The sequence below is a fragment of the Arachis hypogaea genome, chromosome 11 (genome assembly GCF_003086295.3).
Source record: "Arachis hypogaea cultivar Tifrunner chromosome 11, arahy.Tifrunner.gnm2.J5K5, whole genome shotgun sequence".
Classification (NCBI taxonomy): Eukaryota; Viridiplantae; Streptophyta; class Magnoliopsida; order Fabales; family Fabaceae; genus Arachis; species Arachis hypogaea.
In genome coordinates this window covers 4041578-4054838 of record NC_092046.1, presented here as the reverse complement: position 1 = coordinate 4054838, position 13261 = coordinate 4041578, and the positions used below count along the sequence as shown (strand labels likewise).

Genomic DNA, 13261 nt, shown 5'->3' with positions numbered 1-13261 from the left:
TAATTATATTTGAGTACAACTCATTTGCGTGCCTATATTTAATTAAATTTTTCATGATTTCGGATTGTACCAAAAGAAAAAGGAAAAGTATATAGAATCAATTTTAAATCAGTTAAGAATAAAACAACTTAATTAATTATAAATATAGTTATTAGTTTTATTTAGTTATGATTTAAAATATTGGTTATTAAATGTTTCATCACATTCAAACTAGGAGGAGATACGTTCAGTATCATTGCAACGTGAATCACGGAAACTGATTTAATTAGCTTCCGTCTCTTCACCCTCCTTCCCTCTCCAAATGCCTAAAATATGATAAATCAGAAAATAGATTCAGAATTATTCAATTTACAAAGAAAAGAAACATCCTAATACTTAACATAAACACCATTTATGTAGAGATTTTGAATTTTGACTGGTTTTTTGCTAAAACCATCTTAGTCCCTATCATTATTGAAAAAAAAAATCATCTTTCTCTCTCAAAGATTAAGATATGCTAATTCAAAAAAATTTCAAGTATTCAAAAAATACTAATATTCTAATTATTTTAGTTGTTAATTTTAATTATAAAAAATATATATGATATATATTTAATTAAAATTAACTGCTAAAATAATTGAAAGACCGATATCTCTCAAATATTTAAAAATTTTATGCTAAGAATTATTTTTAACGCCTAATTAATAATCGAAAGTTATTCACAAACACGGATATTATAGATAAAATGCTTGCAAATTTGTATTGATTCGGATTTGTCAAATATTGCATCTTTATTTTATTTATTGTTTAATCATTGATGAAGATTTAGGAGAGATGTGACTTCATTTTAAACACGCAATGCAACAAATAAAACTAATTTGATAGGATAAATGTATAAAATATTTTATATTATTATAAAAATATTTAGTATCAAAATAAAAGACAAATCAGCCAATGAGTTATAGCTCAAATGGCATAGTCACCCCATACTCAATTAAGAGGTTGTGGGTTCAGTCTCTTATCTTTGATAAAAAAAAAAATTAAAAAAATAAAAGACAAATCATGATAGCATGCCTTTCTGCAGGGTTTTGACATGGCAATTACAAAAGCAAATAGTATGATCGCATGTCTTTCTGCAGGGTCGTTTTGGACGAGAGGGACATCATATAATTTCGCAATCTGGATCCCTCAAACAAACCCTCTCAGCCATACCTGCCAAATCAAAAATAAAAGCATATATTTAGAGCATATTAATAAATATTAGATATCATCTATTCAGGTATCTATTCTTAAGATTTTTTTTTTTTTTTTGAAATTCATAAACATTATACACTTCAACCTGTTTTCATTTAATTTTTTAACATAGTATCATTTAATTTTCGACAAACTAACATTAGCACGTAATACAGTAGAAAAATTCAAAAAATATTATATGCATATAAAAAATTAACCACTAAATTAGTTATTATGTATAAATATTTATATGCTAGAGAGAAATAAATTGTTGAGGAAGATTTTATTAAATTATCAAATTCCCAAATGTAATGGAATTTTTACATCTTATTTTTGAATTATCACAATGCTTTTCTTTTCTTTTCATATATATATATATATATATATTGGAGAGTCACATATAATTTGTTTTTATATAAAATTAATAATTAAAAATTATTAAATTTAATTTAATATATTAAATTAAATTAATATCTAATAACTTTTATTATTAATTTTATACAAAGACAATTGATGTGAATTTTTAATGTATACCGTATGTACTATTGTAAGAGAGTTATTCAAATAAAAATATTAAAAATATTTTTCTATAAAAATATTTTGTATAAAAATATAATTTATTTATTTAACTACACTTTAAATAAAAATAATACTTTTATAATATATCAAAATTTAATTTTATAATTCATCATCCAAAAATTAAAAAACAAAATTACATAAAAATAATTATAATTTTTTTATTACAGTATCCACTTCATTGTCAGACTCGTTGCTTTGGCCAGTGACAATTACAAACGCAAAGCTCCGACAAGGCATTAGGGCTTTGGCCGAGGTACATAAAAAAAGATAAAAATTAATATTTAAATTAAAAAATATAAAAATAAATAATTTTTTAATATTTAAAATTTATTATACAAAATAAATTTGGCAAATTCGACATCAAAATTATAGGTATCATAGCATTTGCTTATTTTTAGAGCCATACCTAACAATTTATTTTACCATTAATAAACCCTAAAGGGGATATAAATATATAATAATGATTTGACAAAGTTTATTATATATAAGATTTTAGTTACAGAGTGTTTTACTCAAATTTTTGTTCCATTGTTAACAACAAATAAATTAATAATTTTTGAGTTTTGTTTCACAATCTTAATTCAAGGAGCGGAAACGACTCTTTTTGTGGGTGTCTCAATTGTAGTTTCAAAAGTAAAATTAAAGATAAAAATGAAAACATACAAGGTACCAGAGGCAAAGTAAAATGCAGAAATTAAAACAAACAGGAAATTAAAAAGAAGATGAAAGAAGAAACATGAACGTAAAAGAGAAAAAGACGTAAAAGTAAATAAATTTTATTAATAAAAACTGAAAGAAAGCAAAATACAAGTGTTTGAGTTCAGAGGAATTACTTAAGATTCCCAATTTTACTCTGTGATGCCAAGGGGCTGAGAGCGTTTTTGGGTCTCTAAGTGTTTTCCAAGAAGAACTGAACTCATTACAACGTGTTCCTAAAGCTCTATTTATAGACTAGCCTAATTTCAATGGGCAGTTACTCTTTGTACACCACTTACAGAAAATTTGAATTTCTTGTAGCTGTTCCCACACTTCTTACTTGCTGTTAATTTCAAAATTTAAATAAATAACCAACTATCAAATGATCTAATTTAATTTAAAATAGATATAAATATTATATATAGGAACATTACCAAACAACTAATTATTTATTTTTATAATTTTCTTATGAAAATAATATTTTGTCTAACAAGATGCCTCCAAGATTTCTCACTTGAAGATATGCAATGATTGAAAGTGAGAAAACTTAGTTGTTTATTGACATTTTTTTTTATTTTTGATATTGAGAGTCAATTGACATTTTAGACACATCCGCTTGACAGATTAAATGCCTACTAGTAATAGACTTAACAGAATTTCTAAGTCTATAAAATTTTTTACATTAATAGTTGAACTGTCAATGGGTCTATTCTTTTGTATGAAATTTTTAAGTGTGTCAAATGATATCTGTTCTAATTTCGGCACATTAAATGTGTATCAATTGACCTTTATTTTGACCTTTAATATTTCAGTTAAGAGTTTTTTGACACACACTTTCATTGTTTTAATTGACACAATTTTCCTAACTTCAATTGACACAATTTTCCTAACTTCAGAAGTAACAGAATTTTAACTTCGTGAAGTTGTTTCTTTCATATGTTAAACTCTAGGTGTCAATTAAATTTGATAAAATTTCAAATCCTAAAAAATCTCCACACTAACATTCCAATAGTTTTGACTCCAAGCGCTAATAGACTCAACAGAATTTTTAAGTCAATTAGGCTCTTGTATTTATGAAGTACATACCCAAATGTTAATGAGAGATTATTTTTGTCCAAGATTTTAAACTTGATGCTTTGGACACATATTTGTCTCATAATCTTAATGCTTTACACTGTCGGTAGAACTTGCAATTCAAAGAAATCACAAGGACATGTTAGCTTCTACAAACTGAATTGCGAATATTAATTAGCTCTTTATTTTTTCCTTTGACACTTCAACTGGATATTTTCGTGTCCTTAAACATGTGGAATGTTTATCTCATGTATGCATGGCCTATATACTTTTAAATATTTGCCATTTATTGAAGGAATTCTTCTTTCTGATCCGATTTCAATAATCTTATAGGAATTTCCAGGGAAAACTTTGTCAACTACATAAGGTCCTTTCCAAGTTGGAGACCATTTACCATAAGTTTTCGACTTCTTTCTATAGGCAAGATTGTTTTCCACACTAAATCTCCAACTGCAAATGTCTTTGCTTTAACACGGCGGTTGTATGATTTTGACATAATCTCTTTTTATCGAATCACCCGCTCTAAAGCTCTTAACTTTTCGTCATCTAGTTCATTAAGCTCGTCATACAAAGAATTCCAATAATCCACTACTGGTATCTCATCTTGTCTAGCCACCCTTATACTTTGCAGATTAATATCAATTGGCAACACTGCATCATGACCGTAAACTAACTTATACGGGGTGGTTCTAGTAGATCCTCTTGGAGAATTTCGGTAAGCCCAAAGAACTTGACTGAGAGTTTGGTGCCAATTTCTTGGCTGCCTTCCAATGTGTTTTTTAATTAATGCAATCAGAATTTTATTCGCTGCCTCCACTTGTCCATTGGCTTGGGCATAATATGGTGTAGAGGAAAGCATTTTTATATCCCTAGATTTGGCATATTCCATGACCTTTTTCCCAATAAACATGGTTCCTTGATCAGTGGTAATAGACTGAGGAATTTCAAACCTATGCACAATATGCTCCTCAATAAAATCTATTATTTCATTGTGAGTCACCTCCCTTAGAGGGATAGCCTCTACCCATTTAGAGAAATAATCCACACCAACCAAAATGAACTTATGACCTTTAGAAGACGGTGGGTGAATCTGTCCAATAAGATTTAGAGCCCAACCTCTAAATGGCCATGGCTTAATTATAACATGCAGTTCTGACGCTGGAATATGTTGAAGGCTTCCATGTTTTTGGCATTCTTCACAGGACCTGGCATAGTTTATACAATCTCTTTGAATAGTTGGCCAATATAATTTTCTCCTATTTATCACCCATTTCATTTTTTCCCCTGATTGATGGGCGCCACAAATTCCCTCATGCACTTCAGCAAGAGCCAAGTACGCTTCTTTTTCTCCCAAACATGTCAAGAGGTTCCCATCAACAGATTTCTTAAACAAGACATTACTTATTAGAACATAACTTTGAGCCCTATATTTAAGTTTTCTATTGACACTAAGACTTGGATTTTTTAAATATTCTACAATTGGTACTCTCCAATCTTCTGGGTCTAGTTTTTCTAATGACAACACTTCTCTTTCTCTCAAAGGCATAAATATGTCTTTTATCCTTACCAATTTTTCTAGTGTTGAGGGCTTGATCTTATATCTTGAAGCAATTTGAGCTAATTCATTTGCTTCTTGGTTTAACTCCCTTGGAATATGCCTTACAATTATATTATCAAATTTACTCAACAACTCTGTAGCCACATTGAAATACTTTCTCAAATTTTCACTAACACACCTATATTCGAGTGATACTTGATGGACTACAAGCTGTGAATCCCCAAAAAATTCTACATTTTTAACTCCTCTTTCTAATAATAATTCCAGTCCCATTATTAATGCTTCATACTCTGCCTCATTGTTGGAACATGAATAATTCAATTCAAAGAGGAATTTACTTGGCTCACCACTTGGAGAAATAATTAAAATTCCTATACCAACACCACCCTTATGGCATGAACCGTCAAAATACAATTTCCAAGGCACCAAACCAACGAAACTCAGTGAATTCTCATCAATGTCAATACAAGGGTGATCAACCAGGAAATCGGCTAGAACTTGACCCTTAACCGCTCTTGCAGGAATAAAATGCAAAGAAAATTCTGTTAAGGCTAGCATCCATTTTCCTAGTCTACCATGCAGTATTGGAGAAGACAACATATATTTAAGAACATCAAACTTAGAAATTACATAAACATTCCTAGGAATTAGATAGTACTTAAGTTTCAAACAGGAAAAATATAAAGCTAAACAAAGTTTCTCAATTGGAGAATAACGGCTCTCAACATCATTTAGCACTCGACTTAGATAATAAATCACTCTCTCGTTGCCATTCTCATCTTCTTGAGCCATCATTCCACCAATTGTTACTTTAGAAGCTGACACATAAAGTTTTAGAGGTGCTCCATGCCTTGGAGGTGTCATAATAGGAGGATTAGTCAAATACTGCTTGATGTTGTCAAAAGCTTCTTGATGCTCTGTTTTCCATTGGAACTCTTCCTCTCTTTTCAACTTGATCAGAGGTGCAAAAACCTTGATTTTTCCTGATAAATTGGAAATGAACCTTCTGAGGTAATTGACCTTCCCTAAAAAAGCTTGCAGCTGCTTTTTGTTAGCTGGAGGAGGAGCCTCTAAGATAGCCTTTGCCTTATTTTTGTCAATTTCAATCCCTTTTTTCTGCACCAAGAAACCAAGAAAATTTCCTGCACTCACACCAAAGGCACATTTTAAAGGATTCATTTTTAATTTATGCTTTCTCATTCTTTCAAATGCTTTCTTTAAATTTTCTAAATGCTCTTGTTTAGCATTTGATTTGACAACCACATCATCAACGTAAATTTCCATAAAATTTCTAATAAAATCATGAAAAATTTTATTCATCGCCCTTTGATAAGTTGCACCAGCATTTTTTAACCCAAATGGCATCACAACCCATTCAAAAGTTCCTAAAGCACCTGGACACCTAAATGCTGTTTTTGACACATCTTCCTCAGCTATGTATATTTGATTATAACCTGAATATCCATCCATAAAACTTAATATTTCATGGCCAGCAGTAGAATCTATCAACATATCAGCTATAGGCATTGGATATTCATCTTTTGGTGTTGCAGAATTTAAATCTCTAAAATCAATGCAAACCCTTAATTTTCCATTCTTTTTCATGACAGGGACAATATTAGAAATCCAATTGACATACCTTGCTGTTCTTATAAACTTAGCATTAAAAAGTCTTTCAATCTCTTCCTTAATCTTCTGCACGACTTCAGGGGCAAATCTCCTTGGTGGCTGCTTGACAGGTTTAACGTTGGCCTTCAATGGCAATTGATGTTCTACCAATCCACGACTCAAGCCTGGCATCTCTGCATAATCCCATGCAAAAAAGTCACAATATTCCTTCAAAATATCCACCATTTCACTTTTGAAATCATCAGGCAGCATCTTGTTCACATATGTTGGTCTAGGATAATCACCGTTACCAATATCTACTTCCTCCAAAGGATCCTGCACTTCAACCTTTTTTACAATGTCAGTATTATTATTTTTTTCAAAACCTAAAGGACCATCATCATATATACAATCATAAGGTACACTGTCAATGCACCCTTCTCTGCCTGCCATATAGGCTGACAGCCGAGCCAGTTGGCTCGTCAAGCTCATCTAAGTTTCTTCTGAGGCCGCATCCGCCCCGGCCTTAGGGACCAAAATAAAACCATTCATATCTATTTTGCACATCTCAATATTTTCAGGATTAAATGCATTGGTGTCAACGGTCAGCGGCTTGACTCCAGGATTATACATCCTGAACTCCACATGCATCTCATCGTAGTAACAAGTACTATTGTCAGCAAGAACTTCTTCCACTCCTCCATCTTCATTCCAGAAAATCAATTTTTGATGTAAAGTTGATGGAATAGCACCCATTCCATGAATCCAATCTCGTCCCAAAAGCAAGTTAAAACCAGCCTTTGAAGGAACCACCACAAATAGAGTTGGCCTATTGACAGAACCAACCTCAATTGACAGCAGAACCACACCTCTAACAGAAGAAGTCTTTCCATTAAAATCTGTCACCCCAATGCTACTTTTAATCAGATCTTTTTCAGTCTTTCCAAGCTTTCTCATCATTCTTTCAGGCATGAGATTAACAGCAGCTCCCCCGTCAACCAAAATCTTATTGACTATCCTTCCGTCAACACGAGCCTTGATATGCAGTGGACGCAAGTGTTCCTTATCATTTTCAGTAGGCTTCTCAAATAATCCTCCACCACACATATTGTCGTCTAGCAATAAACATTCGCTTCCAGGAAAGACATCATAACAATCATCTTTTAATGACTCTACTTCCTGGACTTGACTATACTCCTCAGGCAGTATTGACACCACAGCTATAGGTTGCTTAACACCAAATATTGCTTCTAAGCTGTCATCAAAACCAGTGTCAAAATTATCAGTAATTAAATCTTCATCCTTTTCTCCCTTGTTTTCAACCATCACCCTCCTCCCAACAAGATTCTTCTTGACATTTTTATTGCACTTAGGGTGATTAGAAGAATTGCCTATTTCTACAGACTTGGCCATGGTTGGCAAAGGAGGAAAATCTACTCCGTGTCCCTGGTATGGATCCAAAGGAACATACTCAGGCATATTCTCTTTCTGCTCAAAAGTTGTAAAAGGAGAATATTTGGGAATGTTTTGACAATTTGGCCAAGGAGAATAATTAGGAACCTGCTGCATGTTAGGACTATAACAAGAATAAATTGGCTTAGAGGGAATAGGCGCATTTTTTGGAATATATATACTACCTCCGTCTCGTGCATGGTTCATGTTCTATAACTGAGACTCATAGTACCTGGGCTTGAAAGGTCTAGGCTTCACCCATTTGTTTTTTCCTCTTGCAAAAGCAGTAGGTTGATTCTGCACATTTCTCACATTCTGAACCCATTTATTGTTTGAGATTTTGGTGGGAGGAACTCTTGTCTTTTGAGAAAATCCATCAGGTCTTCCATCAATCATGACCACAGTCTTCATCTTCTGGTTGACAGGTTGTACTCCAGTGTTGTTGACGCACTTGTTCAAAGGAGTTTGACCACCCAACTTTTGTTTTCCCTCGGCTATCTTCCGCTTTAGCTCGTTAGTTTCATTCTCTTTTTCAGCAATCTTCTTTCTCAACTCAGCCTTTTCTTTCTCTTCAACTTTGTACTTTTCAAACTCTTTTGCAGCTTCCTTGTCAAAAACAGCATTGCACTTTGGGCACATGGCAATGGTGCTGTCAAATTCTTTAATTCTTAACAAAAAATCTAACAAATCCTCACCAGGACGCGGATAAACTGGCTTCTTATCTTGTTCAAAGACTCTCAGGTCTTTATTTTCATTTTTAGCACTAACCATCGTGGCATCAACTTCTACCATGTTGATTGACAAATCGAATGGCTCAACATAATTTGAGTCAGCAGCAAATGGTTCAGTGTCCACCTTCATAGTAGTTTTATCTTCAAACTTCAGTCTTCCCTCCTCAATTGCTTTTTGTATCAAATCCCTGAAACGGACGCAATTGTTAGTGGTATGAGAAAATACTTGATGAAACTTACAAAATTTCTTATTTTTTATTTCATCAGTTGTAGGCATCTTTTTTCCTTCCGGTAAAATAAGCTGCTTATCTTTTAATAAAACTTCAAATATTTGATCTGCCTTAGAAATATCAAAAGAATAAGTCTTATTTTCAACTTTAGAATAAGAAGAAACTTTTTCCTTTCCTTTAACAGGCTTCAAAGATTTGCATACATAAGGAGGACCCCCACGTAATTCAGCAATATAAATCTCTTTTTCATCTGAATCACTACTATCGGAAAAACAATCAACATATGCAACCTTTTTTGAACCCCTTTTAAAATTTTCTTTTTCTTTCTTAATTTGTTCTATCTGTCTTACTCTCTCAGCTAATTGGGAAAGATCTAAAGTATGTTGATTAACAAGTTTCTTCCTAACTCCGAATTCTAGCCCATTAGTGGCCATTTTGACAACTTCAGATTCTGGAATCGGAGTAAAACATTTATTCCTCATGTTTCTAAACCGCGCCAAATAGGTATCAATGGATTCTCCTTCTGCACGTTTGACAGAGAATAAATCCGTAAGACTAACTTTCAATTCACCTCGAAAAAACTGATCATGAAAATTTCTCTCCAACTGCGCCCAAGAATGAATAGAATTTGGTCTCAAGTTAGAGAACCATGTAAATGCATTTTTTGTTAAAGAAGAAGGAAAGTATCTCATCTTGAGATATTCATTAGAAGCTGCTTCCCCAATTTCAACCGTATATCGAGCAATATGCTCTACTGTAGATTCATTTTCTTCTCCAGAAAATTTTGTAAGGGATTTCGGAATTTTCCAACCCCTTGGGAGCTCTGCTTGTTGGACACACTCAGGAAAAGCAGACACAAAATATGGCCTATTCAAGCAACCAACATTAAATCCCAAACGGTTTAAAACTTGTTCAACATTTCTTGCTAGATTATAATGCCCCCCTAAGTTATTTTGTCTAAGTCTTTCTAACATATCATCAGCATTTTGACCCTGTCTAGGCATATGAACATCATAATTAGGAATTGCTCCACCGTTCTGATTGACATTATCAAATCTTAAACCCAAGTTATCATTTTCTTCTAAATTCACCACAGTGGCAATCCTATTGACTTGCCTATTTAATTGTTCAATTCTAGTGTTTGTGTTTTCTAGAAGAGGATTTAAAACTGTCACCATTTGATGAGTTAACATGTTTACTAGATCATGGTGGCTTTCATCCATCTGCTGCCTAATATTTGCTAAAGATCCCACAGTTTGACTAGGTTGATTAACAGGCATTGCTCTTGACATGTCAGGAAATACAGGTCTGGAATTTTCTACCCTAGTGACAGTGGACGTAGTAGAATTAGATGCACCGTTATTTCCTGTATTAATAGCATGTGAAAAATTTTGTTGTGATACGTGTGAACCTGACACCCCAGAAACAGGTACATTTGACATGCCATATGGATTTTGATAAAGAGGATTTTGAAAAGTTGAGTAGAGAGGCACAAGCAATCCTTGTGTCACCATGGAGGGGACATACCCCGGTGGCAAGCCATATGGCGGCCACCCCATGGTATTTATGTGAGTTGCATTTAACCCTGTATGGGCATGGCCAACGCCATCATGCCTCACTGACATCAAGGTAGGCTCTGCATTTGAAATCACAGGAGAATTCCCGGATTCATTTTCTCTAATCTCATCACTAGAAGTAGAAGAAGATGCTGCAGAAGTATTTGACATGTCAACTGACGCTGATTTCCTTGGCTCTGGACGCACGAATTTACCACTACGCAACCACATGCAAATTCAAAACTCTTGATTTTTCTTTTGACAAACTACAATCTATTGACAAGGTCCCACTGGGCGTGCCAATTTGTTTTACTCAAATTTTTGTTCCATTGTTAACAACAAATAAATCAACAATTTTCGAGTTTTGTTTCACAATCTTAATTCAAGGAGCGGAAACGACTCTTTTTGTGGGTGTCTCAAAGTCTCAATTGTAGTTTCAAAAGTAAAATTAAAGATAAAAAGGAAAACATACAAGGTGCCGGAGGCAAAGTAAAATGCAGAAATTAAAACAAACAGGAAATTAAAAAGAAGATGAAAGAAGAAACATGAACGTAAAAGAGAAAAAGACGTAAAAGTAAATAAATTTTATTAATAAAAACTGAAAGAAAGCAAAATACAAGTGTTTGAGTTCAGAGGAATTACTTAAGATTCCCAATTTTACTCTGTGATGTCAAGGGGCTGAGAGCGTTTTTGGGTCTCTAAGTGTTTTCCAAGAAGAACTGAACTCATTACAACGTGTTCCTAAAGCTCTATTTATAGACTAGCCTAATTTCAATGGGCAGTTACTCTTTGTACACCACTTACAGGAAATTTGAATTTCTTGTAGCTGTTCCCGCACTTCTTGCTTGCTGTTAATTTCAAAATTTAAATAAATAACCAACTATCAAATGATCTAATTTAATTTAAAATAGATATAAATATTATATATAGGAACATTACTAAACAACTAATTATTTATTTTTATAATTTTCTTATGAAAATAATATTTTGTCTAACACAGAGACAAATCATAATACATACAAATTAATTATATTTTTATAATATAATTTATAACATATACTACTTTTGTCTGAATTTTTTTTTTTTATAAATATATTAAGATATATTTACTTCAAATCAATCTTTAAAAACTTTTTAGTCGAACAAGTAAGTTTTAATAAATTTTAGTCGACAAATCAGTTCTAAAATTTTTATTTCGTTAGACAAATAATTAATTTTCACATCAAATTATTTGTCTATACAAAGAGATAAATATAAAAAAAAAAAAAATTCTCAGAAACTATTATGTCTTCAATAAAAAACTGTTAGTTCTTATGATTTGATTAAATTTACAATTAAATTGCTATAATTTTTTTTAATTAGGTCCTTACACTACTTTTAATTTAGTAATTAGATACTTTCTAGTATAAAAATATCAAAATTAACTAATATTTCTTCACAAATTGAAGGTATCTATAACTAATAACTTAATTAAATTTTGGATCACATATTTTTTTAAAAAAATATTCTATTAATTTTAATATTTTTAACATAAAAAGGACCTAATTACAAAATTAAAAATAGTGTATGGATCCAATTGAAAAAAAATAAAATGATCTAATTACAAATTTAACAAAACTATAGAAACTTTAGAATAATTAAATCTTTAATAAATAATAATAAATATTGATTTGTCTAATTTTTTAAACAAAATTTGGCATAGAAATTAGTTTATGTAAAAAAAATTAGAGACTCATTTGATTAATAAAATTTATTAAAGACTAAATTGTCTTGATGAAAATTTCTTAGACAATAAATTATAATATTATTATTTATATTTTAAAATATACTTATTTTTCGAGAAAAGAACTAAGAAAAATACTAAGAAGTAAGAACCAAAGAGATGAACAAGTGAAAAGAAAAAAATTTTATTGACTTATCCATCACCCTCGTTTGACTAAATAATATTTTAAATGATACTTATTTTCCCAGGGAGGAATTAATACAAAAATACTAAGAACTAATGAAGAAGAAAATTAAAAATAGAGAGAGGAGAATACCAGATTCAGAAGCTACGACCAACATGAGAAGCCCGCAAACAAGTAACAATGAAGATTTTGCCATTTATGTTATGTGTTATGGAAGTATGTGTGTGTGGGCTTTTCATTTTATAGGCACAACCCTTCACTTTAATTTTGTCGCCATTCAAATCTTGCATCCTTGCACATGTCACACATCAAATAAAATGTTGACTTGGAATAAGAATCAATATAACACGTCAACTAATCCTTTATTATCATCACTATTTTTTTTATAACAAATTTTCACAAAACTACTAGGATTCTTTCTAATATTTTTAAAATTGTTTACTCTTTTATTATAATTTTTAAGAATTACATGTAGTATAAGAGTGACACTTATTATTAATTTAAACTAGCTAACACGATCATGTACAACAAAACAAAAGTTTACAAACAGAGTATCTATTTTTACTAACTTGAAATGCCATTAAGTCTGTATACAGTATATTATTATTAGAGTTTAACTAACATTAACATGTATCATTAAGATACATAATAAATTTAT

General features: G+C 31.5%; 1 long non-coding RNA gene across 1 annotated transcript; it reads right to left on the bottom strand.

Annotated features, from left to right (window-relative positions):
* Positions 1 to 11265: 11265 nt before the first annotated feature.
* Positions 11266 to 12830, bottom strand: LOC140176481 (uncharacterized). Its single transcript, XR_011868086.1, has 2 exons — positions 12736 to 12830; positions 11266 to 11544 (listed from the first exon to the last, which is right to left on the bottom strand). It is a non-coding gene; the product is annotated as an uncharacterized lncRNA (long non-coding RNA).
* Positions 12831 to 13261: the final 431 nt, after the last annotated feature.